This window comes from Denticeps clupeoides, unplaced genomic scaffold (genome assembly GCF_900700375.1).
Source record: "Denticeps clupeoides unplaced genomic scaffold, fDenClu1.1, whole genome shotgun sequence".
In the NCBI taxonomy this organism is placed as follows: Eukaryota; Metazoa; Chordata; class Actinopteri; order Clupeiformes; family Denticipitidae; genus Denticeps; species Denticeps clupeoides.
Window position 1 is genome coordinate 36,480 of NW_021629781.1, and position 10,592 is coordinate 47,071.

The 10,592-nt window shown below is 43.1% G+C and overlaps 22 non-coding genes and 1 pseudogene across 22 annotated transcripts; 1 reads left to right on the plus strand and 22 right to left on the minus strand.

Annotated features, from left to right (window-relative positions):
- Positions 1–89: 89 nt before the first annotated feature.
- Positions 90–208, minus strand: LOC114774146 (5S ribosomal RNA). The gene has a single exon (XR_003744737.1). It is a non-coding gene; the product is annotated as a 5S ribosomal RNA (ribosomal RNA).
- A 144-nt stretch (positions 209–352) lies between these two features.
- Positions 353–471, minus strand: LOC114774147 (5S ribosomal RNA). Its single transcript, XR_003744738.1, has one exon. It is a non-coding gene; the product is annotated as a 5S ribosomal RNA (ribosomal RNA).
- Positions 472–615: 144 nt separating this feature from the next.
- LOC114774150 (5S ribosomal RNA) lies at positions 616–734 on the minus strand. The gene has a single exon (XR_003744740.1). It is a non-coding gene; the product is annotated as a 5S ribosomal RNA (ribosomal RNA).
- Positions 735–878: 144 nt separating this feature from the next.
- On the minus strand, positions 879–997 carry LOC114774067 (5S ribosomal RNA). Its single transcript, XR_003744689.1, has one exon. It is a non-coding gene; the product is annotated as a 5S ribosomal RNA (ribosomal RNA).
- Positions 998–1,141: 144 nt separating this feature from the next.
- Positions 1,142–1,260, minus strand: LOC114774151 (5S ribosomal RNA). The gene has a single exon (XR_003744741.1). It is a non-coding gene; the product is annotated as a 5S ribosomal RNA (ribosomal RNA).
- A 145-nt stretch (positions 1,261–1,405) lies between these two features.
- On the minus strand, positions 1,406–1,524 carry LOC114774068 (5S ribosomal RNA). The gene has a single exon (XR_003744690.1). It is a non-coding gene; the product is annotated as a 5S ribosomal RNA (ribosomal RNA).
- Positions 1,525–1,668: 144 nt separating this feature from the next.
- On the minus strand, positions 1,669–1,787 carry LOC114774152 (5S ribosomal RNA). Its single transcript, XR_003744742.1, has one exon. It is a non-coding gene; the product is annotated as a 5S ribosomal RNA (ribosomal RNA).
- Positions 1,788–1,931: 144 nt separating this feature from the next.
- On the minus strand, positions 1,932–2,050 carry LOC114774153 (5S ribosomal RNA). Its single transcript, XR_003744743.1, has one exon. It is a non-coding gene; the product is annotated as a 5S ribosomal RNA (ribosomal RNA).
- A 144-nt stretch (positions 2,051–2,194) lies between these two features.
- Positions 2,195–2,313, minus strand: LOC114774071 (5S ribosomal RNA). Its single transcript, XR_003744692.1, has one exon. It is a non-coding gene; the product is annotated as a 5S ribosomal RNA (ribosomal RNA).
- Positions 2,314–2,457: 144 nt separating this feature from the next.
- On the minus strand, positions 2,458–2,576 carry LOC114774154 (5S ribosomal RNA). The gene has a single exon (XR_003744744.1). It is a non-coding gene; the product is annotated as a 5S ribosomal RNA (ribosomal RNA).
- A 144-nt stretch (positions 2,577–2,720) lies between these two features.
- Positions 2,721–2,839, minus strand: LOC114773857 (5S ribosomal RNA). The gene has a single exon (XR_003744487.1). It is a non-coding gene; the product is annotated as a 5S ribosomal RNA (ribosomal RNA).
- Positions 2,840–2,983: 144 nt separating this feature from the next.
- On the minus strand, positions 2,984–3,102 carry LOC114774072 (5S ribosomal RNA). The gene has a single exon (XR_003744693.1). It is a non-coding gene; the product is annotated as a 5S ribosomal RNA (ribosomal RNA).
- A 145-nt stretch (positions 3,103–3,247) lies between these two features.
- Positions 3,248–3,365, minus strand: LOC114774083 (5S ribosomal RNA). The gene has a single exon (XR_003744704.1). It is a non-coding gene; the product is annotated as a 5S ribosomal RNA (ribosomal RNA).
- Positions 3,366–3,509: 144 nt separating this feature from the next.
- LOC114773858 (5S ribosomal RNA) lies at positions 3,510–3,628 on the minus strand. Its single transcript, XR_003744488.1, has one exon. It is a non-coding gene; the product is annotated as a 5S ribosomal RNA (ribosomal RNA).
- A 144-nt stretch (positions 3,629–3,772) lies between these two features.
- Positions 3,773–3,891, minus strand: LOC114774073 (5S ribosomal RNA). Its single transcript, XR_003744694.1, has one exon. It is a non-coding gene; the product is annotated as a 5S ribosomal RNA (ribosomal RNA).
- Positions 3,892–4,035: 144 nt separating this feature from the next.
- LOC114773859 (5S ribosomal RNA) lies at positions 4,036–4,154 on the minus strand. Its single transcript, XR_003744489.1, has one exon. It is a non-coding gene; the product is annotated as a 5S ribosomal RNA (ribosomal RNA).
- A 144-nt stretch (positions 4,155–4,298) lies between these two features.
- LOC114773860 (5S ribosomal RNA) lies at positions 4,299–4,417 on the minus strand. The gene has a single exon (XR_003744490.1). It is a non-coding gene; the product is annotated as a 5S ribosomal RNA (ribosomal RNA).
- A 144-nt stretch (positions 4,418–4,561) lies between these two features.
- Positions 4,562–4,680, minus strand: LOC114773861 (5S ribosomal RNA). The gene has a single exon (XR_003744491.1). It is a non-coding gene; the product is annotated as a 5S ribosomal RNA (ribosomal RNA).
- A 144-nt stretch (positions 4,681–4,824) lies between these two features.
- Positions 4,825–4,943, minus strand: LOC114773863 (5S ribosomal RNA). Its single transcript, XR_003744493.1, has one exon. It is a non-coding gene; the product is annotated as a 5S ribosomal RNA (ribosomal RNA).
- A 144-nt stretch (positions 4,944–5,087) lies between these two features.
- LOC114773864 (5S ribosomal RNA) lies at positions 5,088–5,206 on the minus strand. Its single transcript, XR_003744494.1, has one exon. It is a non-coding gene; the product is annotated as a 5S ribosomal RNA (ribosomal RNA).
- A 144-nt stretch (positions 5,207–5,350) lies between these two features.
- On the minus strand, positions 5,351–5,469 carry LOC114773865 (5S ribosomal RNA). The gene has a single exon (XR_003744495.1). It is a non-coding gene; the product is annotated as a 5S ribosomal RNA (ribosomal RNA).
- Positions 5,470–5,613: 144 nt separating this feature from the next.
- On the minus strand, positions 5,614–5,732 carry LOC114774087 (5S ribosomal RNA). Its single transcript, XR_003744707.1, has one exon. It is a non-coding gene; the product is annotated as a 5S ribosomal RNA (ribosomal RNA).
- A 2,878-nt stretch (positions 5,733–8,610) lies between these two features.
- LOC114773854 (nuclease-sensitive element-binding protein 1 pseudogene) lies at positions 8,611–9,451 on the plus strand (annotated as a pseudogene).
- Positions 9,452–10,592: the final 1,141 nt, after the last annotated feature.

Genomic DNA, 10,592 nt, shown 5'->3' on the forward strand with positions numbered 1-10,592 from the left:
AGAGTGAAAATACCTCTTAACTTACTTTAGAAAAAAACTAACAAAGCGATGCAAAAAAACTTCATTTTAAAAAGTTTTTCAACAGTTAAAGCTTACAGCACCTGGTATTCCCAGGAGGTCTCCCATCCAAGTACTAACCAGGCCCAAGCCTTCTTAGCTTCCGAGATCAGACGAGACCGGGCGTTCTTGGGCTGGTATGGCCGTAAGCAATCTCTGCTTGAAAATCTTGGACTTTAAACAACCTAGGCTTGAAAACATATCACAGAGTGAAAATACCTCTTAACTTACTTTAGAAAAAAACTAACAAAGCGATGCAAAAAAACTTCATTTTAAAAAGTTTTTCAACAGTTAAAGCTTACAGCACCTGGTATTCCCAGGAGGTCTCCCATCCAAGTACTAACCAGGCCCAAGCCTTCTTAGCTTCCGAGATCAGACGAGACCGGGCGTTCTTGGGCTGGTATGGCCGTAAGCAATCTCTGCTTGAAAATCTTGGACTTTAAACAACCTAGGCTTGAAAACATATCACAGAGTGAAAATACCTCTTAACTTACTTTAGAAAAAAACTAACAAAGCGATGCAAAAAAACTTCATTTTAAAAAGTTTTTCAACAGTTAAAGCTTACAGCACCTGGTATTCCCAGGAGGTCTCCCATCCAAGTACTAACCAGGCCCAAGCCTTCTTAGCTTCCGAGATCAGACGAGACCGGGCGTTCTTGGGCTGGTATGGCCGTAAGCAATCTCTGCTTGAAAATCTTGGACTTTAAACAACCTAGGCTTGAAAACATATCACAGAGTGAAAATACCTCTTAACTTACTTTAGAAAAAAACTAACAAAGCGATGCAAAAAAACTTCATTTTAAAAAGTTTTTCAACAGTTAAAGCTTACAGAACCTGGTATTCCCAGGAGGTCTCCCATCCAAGTACTAACCAGGCCCAAGCCTTCTTAGCTTCCGAGATCAGACGAGACCGGGCGTTCTTGGGCTGGTATGGCCGTAAGCAATCTCTGCTTGAAAATCTTGGACTTTAAACAACCTAGGCTTGAAAACATATCACAGAGTGAAAATACCTCTTAACTTACTTTAGAAAAAAACTAACAAAGCGATGCAAAAAAACTTCATTTTAAAAAGTTTTTCAACAGTTAAAGCTTACAGCACCTGGTATTCCCAGGAGGTCTCCCATCCAAGTACTAACCAGGCCCAAGCCTTCTTAGCTTCCGAGATCAGACGAGACCGGGCGTTCTTGGGCTGGTATGGCCGTAAGCAATCTCTGCTTGAAAATCTTGGACTTTAAACAACCTAGGCTTGAAAACATATCACAGAGTGAAAATACCTCTTAACTTACTTTAGAAAAAAACTAACAAAGCGATGCAAAAAAAACTTCATTTTAAAAAGTTTTTCAACAGTTAAAGCTTACAGAACCTGGTATTCCCAGGAGGTCTCCCATCCAAGTACTAACCAGGCCCAAGCCTTCTTAGCTTCCGAGATCAGACGAGACCGGGCGTTCTTGGGCTGGTATGGCCGTAAGCAATCTCTGCTTGAAAATCTTGGACTTTAAACAACCTAGGCTTGAAAACATATCACAGAGTGAAAATACCTCTTAACTTACTTTAGAAAAAAACTAACAAAGCGATGCAAAAAAACTTCATTTTAAAAAGTTTTTCAACAGTTAAAGCTTACAGCACCTGGTATTCCCAGGAGGTCTCCCATCCAAGTACTAACCAGGCCCAAGCCTTCTTAGCTTCCGAGATCAGACGAGACCGGGCGTTCTTGGGCTGGTATGGCCGTAAGCAATCTCTGCTTGAAAATCTTGGACTTTAAACAACCTAGGCTTGAAAACATATCACAGAGTGAAAATACCTCTTAACTTACTTTAGAAAAAAACTAACAAAGCGATGCAAAAAAACTTCATTTTAAAAAGTTTTTCAACAGTTAAAGCTTACAGCACCTGGTATTCCCAGGAGGTCTCCCATCCAAGTACTAACCAGGCCCAAGCCTTCTTAGCTTCCGAGATCAGACGAGACCGGGCGTTCTTGGGCTGGTATGGCCGTAAGCAATCTCTGCTTGAAAATCTTGGACTTTAAACAACCTAGGCTTGAAAACATATCACAGAGTGAAAATACCTCTTAACTTACTTTAGAAAAAAACTAACAAAGCGATGCAAAAAAACTTCATTTTAAAAAGTTTTTCAACAGTTAAAGCTTACAGAACCTGGTATTCCCAGGAGGTCTCCCATCCAAGTACTAACCAGGCCCAAGCCTTCTTAGCTTCCGAGATCAGACGAGACCGGGCGTTCTTGGGCTGGTATGGCCGTAAGCAATCTCTGCTTGAAAATCTTGGACTTTAAACAACCTAGGCTTGAAAACATATCACAGAGTGAAAATACCTCTTAACTTACTTTAGAAAAAAACTAACAAAGCGATGCAAAAAAACTTCATTTTAAAAAGTTTTTCAACAGTTAAAGCTTACAGCACCTGGTATTCCCAGGAGGTCTCCCATCCAAGTACTAACCAGGCCCAAGCCTTCTTAGCTTCCGAGATCAGACGAGACCGGGCGTTCTTGGGCTGGTATGGCCGTAAGCAATCTCTGCTTGAAAATCTTGGACTTTAAACAACCTAGGCTTGAAAACATATCACAGAGTGAAAATACCTCTTAACTTACTTTAGAAAAAAACTAACAAAGCGATGCAAAAAAACTTCATTTTAAAAAGTTTTTCAACAGTTAAAGCTTACAGCACCTGGTATTCCCAGGAGGTCTCCCATCCAAGTACTAACCAGGCCCAAGCCTTCTTAGCTTCCGAGATCAGACGAGACCGGGCGTTCTTGGGCTGGTATGGCCGTAAGCAATCTCTGCTTGAAAATCTTGGACTTTAAACAACCTAGGCTTGAAAACATATCACAGAGTGAAAATACCTCTTAACTTACTTTAGAAAAAAACTAACAAAGCGATGCAAAAAAACTTCATTTTAAAAAGTTTTTCAACAGTTAAAGCTTACAGAACCTGGTATTCCCAGGAGGTCTCCCATCCAAGTACTAACCAGGCCCAAGCCTTCTTAGCTTCCGAGATCAGACGAGACCGGGCGTTCTTGGGCTGGTATGGCCGTAAGCAATCTCTGCTTGAAAATCTTGGACTTTAAACAACCTAGGCTTGAAAACATATCACAGAGTGAAAATACCTCTTAACTTACTTTAGAAAAAAAACTAACAAAGCGATGCAAAAAAACTTCATTTTAAAAAGTTTTTCAACAGTTAAAGCTTACAGCACCTGGTATTCCCAGGAGGTCTCCCATCCAAGTACTAACCAGGCCCAAGCCTTCTTAGCTTCCGAGATCAGACGAGACCGGCGTTCTTGGGCTGGTATGGCCGTAAGCAATCTCTGCTTGAAAATCTTGGACTTTAAACAACCTAGGCTTGAAAACATATCACAGAGTGAAAATACCTCTTAACTTACTTTAGAAAAAAACTAACAAAGCGATGCAAAAAAACTTCATTTTAAAAAGTTTTTCAACAGTTAAAGCTTACAGCACCTGGTATTCCCAGGAGGTCTCCCATCCAAGTACTAACCAGGCCCAAGCCTTCTTAGCTTCCGAGATCAGACGAGACCGGGCGTTCTTGGGCTGGTATGGCCGTAAGCAATCTCTGCTTGAAAATCTTGGACTTTAAACAACCTAGGCTTGAAAACATATCACAGAGTGAAAATACCTCTTAACTTACTTTAGAAAAAAACTAACAAAGCGATGCAAAAAAACTTCATTTTAAAAAGTTTTTCAACAGTTAAAGCTTACAGAACCTGGTATTCCCAGGAGGTCTCCCATCCAAGTACTAACCAGGCCCAAGCCTTCTTAGCTTCCGAGATCAGACGAGACCGGGCGTTCTTGGGCTGGTATGGCCGTAAGCAATCTCTGCTTGAAAATCTTGGACTTTAAACAACCTAGGCTTGAAAACATATCACAGAGTGAAAATACCTCTTAACTTACTTTAGAAAAAAACTAACAAAGCGATGCAAAAAAACTTCATTTTAAAAAGTTTTTCAACAGTTAAAGCTTACAGCACCTGGTATTCCCAGGAGGTCTCCCATCCAAGTACTAACCAGGCCCAAGCCTTCTTAGCTTCCGAGATCAGACGAGACCGGGCGTTCTTGGGCTGGTATGGCCGTAAGCAATCTCTGCTTGAAAATCTTGGACTTTAAACAACCTAGGCTTGAAAACATATCACAGAGTGAAAATACCTCTTAACTTACTTTAGAAAAAAACTAACAAAGCGATGCAAAAAAACTTCATTTTAAAAAGTTTTTCAACAGTTAAAGCTTACAGCACCTGGTATTCCCAGGAGGTCTCCCATCCAAGTACTAACCAGGCCCAAGCCTTCTTAGCTTCCGAGATCAGACGAGACCGGGCGTTCTTGGGCTGGTATGGCCGTAAGCAATCTCTGCTTGAAAATCTTGGACTTTAAACAACCTAGGCTTGAAAACATATCACAGAGTGAAAATACCTCTTAACTTACTTTAGAAAAAAACTAACAAAGCGATGCAAAAAAACTTCATTTTAAAAAGTTTTTCAACAGTTAAAGCTTACAGCACCTGGTATTCCCAGGAGGTCTCCCATCCAAGTACTAACCAGGCCCAAGCCTTCTTAGCTTCCGAGATCAGACGAGACCGGGCGTTCTTGGGCTGGTATGGCCGTAAGCAATCTCTGCTTGAAAATCTTGGACTTTAAACAACCTAGGCTTGAAAACATATCACAGAGTGAAAATACCTCTTAACTTACTTTAGAAAAAAACTAACAAAGCGATGCAAAAAAACTTCATTTTAAAAAGTTTTTCAACAGTTAAAGCTTACAGCACCTGGTATTCCCAGGAGGTCTCCCATCCAAGTACTAACCAGGCCCAAGCCTTCTTAGCTTCCGAGATCAGACGAGACCGGGCGTTCTTGGGCTGGTATGGCCGTAAGCAATCTCTGCTTGAAAATCTTGGACTTTAAACAACCTAGGCTTGAAAACATATCACAGAGTGAAAATACCTCTTAACTTACTTTAGAAAAAAACTAACAAAGCGATGCAAAAAAACTTCATTTTAAAAAGTTTTTCAACAGTTAAAGCTTACAGCACCTGGTATTCCCAGGAGGTCTCCCATCCAAGTACTAACCAGGCCCAAGCCTTCTTAGCTTCCGAGATCAGACGAGACCGGGCGTTCTTGGGCTGGTATGGCCGTAAGCAATCTCTGCTTGAAAATCTTGGACTTTAAACAACCTAGGCTTGAAAACATATCACAGAGTGAAAATACCTCTTAACTTACTTTAGAAAAAAACTAACAAAGCGATGCAAAAAAACTTCATTTTAAAAAGTTTTTCAACAGTTAAAGCTTACAGCACCTGGTATTCCCAGGAGGTCTCCCATCCAAGTACTAACCAGGCCCAAGCCTTCTTAGCTTCCGAGATCAGACGAGACCGGGCGTTCTTGGGCTGGTATGGCCGTAAGCAATCTCTGCTTGAAAATCTTGGACTTTAAACAACCTAGGCTTGAAAACATATCACAGAGTGAAAATACCTCTTAACTTACTTTAGAAAAAAACTAACAAAGCGATGCAAAAAAACTTCATTTTAAAAAGTTTTTCAACAGTTAAAGCTTACAGCACCTGGTATTCCCAGGAGGTCTCCCATCCAAGTACTAACCAGGCCCAAGCCTTCTTAGCTTCCGAGATCAGACGACACCGGGCGTTCTTGGGCTGGTATGGCCGTAAGCAATCTCTGCTTAAAAAATCTTGGACTTTAAACAACCTAGGCTTGAAAACATATCACAGATTGAAAATACCTCTTAACTTACTTTAGAAAAAAACTAACAAAGCGATGCAAAAAAATTCTTTTAAAAAGTTTTTCAACAGTTAAAGTGTGGAAGGAAAATTTAGTAGGCCCGAACACTCCACGTGTTTCACCTTTAGTCATGGAACAGTTAGAAGACAACAACTGCGTATCTTAGGTCTGACCTTGTTGATGCAAAAGCTTGACACAAAAACTAGACATAAACTGATAAAAGAAAGGTTCTGTGACGTTGATGGGCGCCACTGTCCAAAGTGGTGCGAGCTTGCTTTTCGACCTTGTACACCCCAGATGTATAAATGCTTGTGAACTGTAATCAAGAAGGGGGGATGTTCTCTTGTGGGTCCCCCCTTGCACGGTAAAATAAACTTGGATAATCAATTCAGTTGACTTCCTTTATTGCAGCTCCCCAGACGGCAGAATTTCCACCACAATTGGCGTCACGAACAGGATCCGCGTGAATCCGCCAGGACATGACCGGAGTGGCTGGTCACCCTGGGTCACCAAGATCCATCTCCAAAACCTCGTCTTAGAGTTTCGGAGTGACTGGGACTGCGGTCAGTGTCCTTGGCCGATTCCGCCGGGATTTTTCTCTTTTCTGTCGTCTGGGGACACGAACACGGTGAGCTAAAACATTCCACCTCTCAAACATTTAATGAAAACTGCAGAATTTAGAAGATTAATAAATTCAAGATCAAATTGATAAGGGGGATTGCATATTTGCTTTATTCTGTAGTCAACTGAGTTGATCCAACTAAGCAAGTGTCACTTTTTATTTTGTTTAATAGAGGTTAAAGTCCTCTGAGTAAAACGATCTTGGAGATCGAGTGTGAAATAAAAGTGTGAGCCTTCTTTACAAGAAAAAAAAAAAAAAAAAAAATCATTCAATCATTAAGTAATATTTCAATCAGTGTGAGTAATAAGGCAAGAGCACAAAGGGAAAACGTGAAACGGGAAGAATTGTGAGCCATTAGTTATCTGTGAGCTCTCTTAGCAAGAGCAGTTGTTTTCGTTGGGCTGTGAATTCCCCGGGCAAACTCGAGAAAGCTGTGTGCGTAAAAAATGGGAAATAAAAGTGGGAAAAGTGACACTCCTATTAGTCCCGTTAATGATACTGATGAAACAGAAATATGGTGATGATGTGTGTAATCATCTGGTGGACTGGCATGAAAATTACGGTTTTCCTGCGGGTGGGTCTCTTAGTCAAACTCAGCTAAAAAAGCTGAAGGAGGGTCTAGAGGGTAGCAGGCAAAAAATACTGCAGTCAAGTAAAAGTAAAGTAATTCGGAAAATGCTTATAATGGAAGACTGTTTTAAAATAAGGGAAGCAGAGGGCGACCGAAGAGACAAGCAAAACACCCAGAACGCTCTGACCGCGCTGACTGTGGGAAAGAAAACAAAAGGGGAGACCACGCTGAACCTTGATACCAAAAAAAAATTCTCTGATACTGCACCTGCCTCGTTGTATCCGTCATTACAGGGCGCACGGGTCGACCTGAGTTTGGACTCCACCCCTCCGTCCTACCCCCAACAGCAACCCCCACTGGAACAGCAGCAACTCCCGCTGGAGAAACCGTTACATGAACAGCAGAAACCACCACAGCATGATGGCGTCACTGCTTCAACTTCTGAGAAAAAAAACACCACCAGAGCAGCCGCCCCATATTCTCCACCCAAGACCCGGTCTGCCACCACATCTTCTGAACCATCAGGACCCTCAACTGCAACTCTCCCCATGATTCAGGTCGCTGGGACAGGGGGGCCTACATTTGTTTACAGACCATGGACAACGGAAGACCTTCTGAACTCTTCCAAGCATCTCCCAAATGCAGATCGAGGGGGTGCGGCCCTGTCCAGAGCTGTGAGCGATTTCATCAGAGAATTCACACCGACATCCACCGAAATGGCCCGAGTCCTGCTAAGGCACATGACCCCTGCGCAGTATGGTCAGCTACGTGAACATTTCACTACCCATCATCAGCCCTGCACCCCTGGTTGGGCAAATGCTGATCAAAACGACATTGGTGCAGTGCGGGGAGATGCAGACTACAGATGCTGGGCTGAAGGACTTGTGACCGCGATCGCTGGTAACTTTCCTACTGCCTGTGACCTTTCTAAAGTCAGCACGTGTGCTCAGCAGCCTTTGGAGTCAGCAGAAGATTTTTTGATTCGACTCCAAGTTGTGTTTGATGACCACAGCGGCCTTGCTCGCCCCCATGATTACCCTGGACAAGGTATGACACCGTACGAAGCGCTCCTGAAAAATACCTTCATTGATGGCCTTCCCCCCCCCCCTCAGTGAAGCAACAAAGACTTCCTGCATCATGTGGGCAGATGCTTCAGTGCGTCTCGCTGAAGTTCTGCGCCATGCGCGCCACGCCCAGGCCAGACAGGCGGAAGCGAGGATCAAAGAAGACAACAAAAACAAAGATTCAACCCACAGGGCACAACTGGCTCTGTTGCAGCATGCTGCTGCCAACTCCACTTCATATCGCGGACCGGATGTGTGCTTCAGGTGTAACCAAAGGGGACACTGGGCACGAGATTGCACCAAAAGATGGAGAGGACAGTGGAGACCACGAAGCGAGGAACAATCGGATGTGTGCTTCAACTGTGGCCAAAGCGGACATTGGTTACGAGAATGTCCCAATGAAGAAAGAGGATGGAACAGAGGACATGGTTTTCCCTATGGCGAGAGACGTGGACACAGAGGAGAACACACCCATCATGAACAATCCCAAACAGCCTGACTGGTGAAGCGGGGCGGAGCTCCAAACGAAGGCGCGGCTGCAGCCCTGAAGGAGGCTCCAACCAAGGTCATGCACACCCACACAGACACACTCACACACATTCCAACAAAGGTCCTGGGGACAGTGAAGTGGTTCAACGTATGCAATGGCTACGGTTTCATCAACAGGAATGACACAAAAGAAGACGTTTTTGTACACCAGACTGCCATAAAGAAAAACAACCCAAGAAAATACCTCCGCAGTGTTGGGGACGGTGAGACTGTGGAGTTTGATGTCGTTGAAGGGGAGAAGGGTGCCGAGGCGGCCAATGTCACTGGCCCAGGGGGGGTCCCAGTCCAGGGCAGCAAATACGCCGCTGACCGGAACCGCTACAGGCGGTACCCACGCCGGAGGAGACCCCCACGCAACTACCAGGATAACTACCAGAGCGAGGGGCGGAAGAAGAGAGAGAGCCAGGAAATTGTTCCTGAGGGGGTCGCACAGCCACAACAACGCAGAACTTTGTTCCCTGGCAGGCGGCGCTATCCACCGTACTTTGTCCGCCGACGCTATGGCAGCCGCCCCCCATATACCAGCGCACCACGAAAGGAAATGACAGAAGGAACTGAAGGAAGTGACAACCAGGGTGGTCCAGACCAGAGCAAACCAATGAGGCAGAACTACTACAGAGGCTTCAGACCAAGGAGTCCCCCACGTCCCAGACTGGTGAGGGAAGGCGAGGAAGACAAAGAGAACCAGGAGCCCCACCAGCAGCGATACAGATGCAACATCAACTACCGCCCAGACCACCGAACCTCAGGATGGCAAAGAGAGCAAGGCAGCCGAAACATCCGCTGAGAAAACGTCCACTCCCGAGGCTGAGCAGGGCGGGGCTGAATAAACACTGATTTACCATCGCTACCATCGTCCGGTAAAGTCAACAAGAAGAAACATCAAAGATCTGAGCAATAAGAAACAGATTTGTCTTGACAATCGTCTAAGCTTGCAACATGCATTTGACCATATTATCACCAATTGCCTGCAGAATCTATGCAGACTTGTTCTTTTCCATTATTTTTAGGTGACAGTTAAACATTTTGGGGAAACGGCAGATGGTTTTCTAAATCGGTCTTAAGTTTTTACACCAAATGGTTTTTAAAGGGAAAAATAATTTGATATTTGGTCTGTTTTGAGAGTTTAAAAAAAAAAAAAAAACTTGGCCACAGGAATAACTGGTTGTTACTTGCAGATGCTACTGGTGAAACTAGGACCTCGCCCATTGTTGAAGATTGTCCCCACTCCAGCCGAACTGAATTACCTGTCTTATCCAACTTATGACTCAAGATAACCTTGATCCTTTTTGCTCTTTTTGGGATTTCTTTTTCCAATGTTCACTCCCGTTTAGCTAGGAGATCATTGTTTTCTTTTGATTCCCCTGATACAACTTACATTGATACCATAGGTATTCCCAGAGGTGTGCCCGACGAATACATATTAGTTAATCAAATAGCTGCAGGCTTTGAATAAATTTTTATTTTGACATTCATTACAAGGTGCAGCGCTTATCAAACTTCACTAGAGATGGATTTGAGGCTGTACATGGACAATTTAAAGCCACCTCACTTATGGCCTTCCAGAACCACATTGCTGTTGATATGTTATTAGACCCCTAGAAAAAATTATATAACTCTTGTTCATAGTGGTCAATCATGCTTTGAATCAAGCTCCTCCTCGGATGAGACAGATGCAGACACATAATACACTATATATTGATTGATATACTTGTTGATTTTCATTTTAAATAGTTTGTTTTTTTAATTATTTAGTTTTGAGTTTATATTTTTATTTCAATACAACTGCCTGTGATGAGTTACCTTAAACCCTTGATGGAGTGGTATACTTTGATGTTTCTGGTTGTATATTACGTTACTTTTTAATTTAGCATTAATTTGCTGCATACTTTTTAATCATTTTTATAATCATTTTTTATTCTTTGAATTTTGTGTTATTATGTAATTATGTACTCCTCACCTTGCGTACACATCATATACATTTTT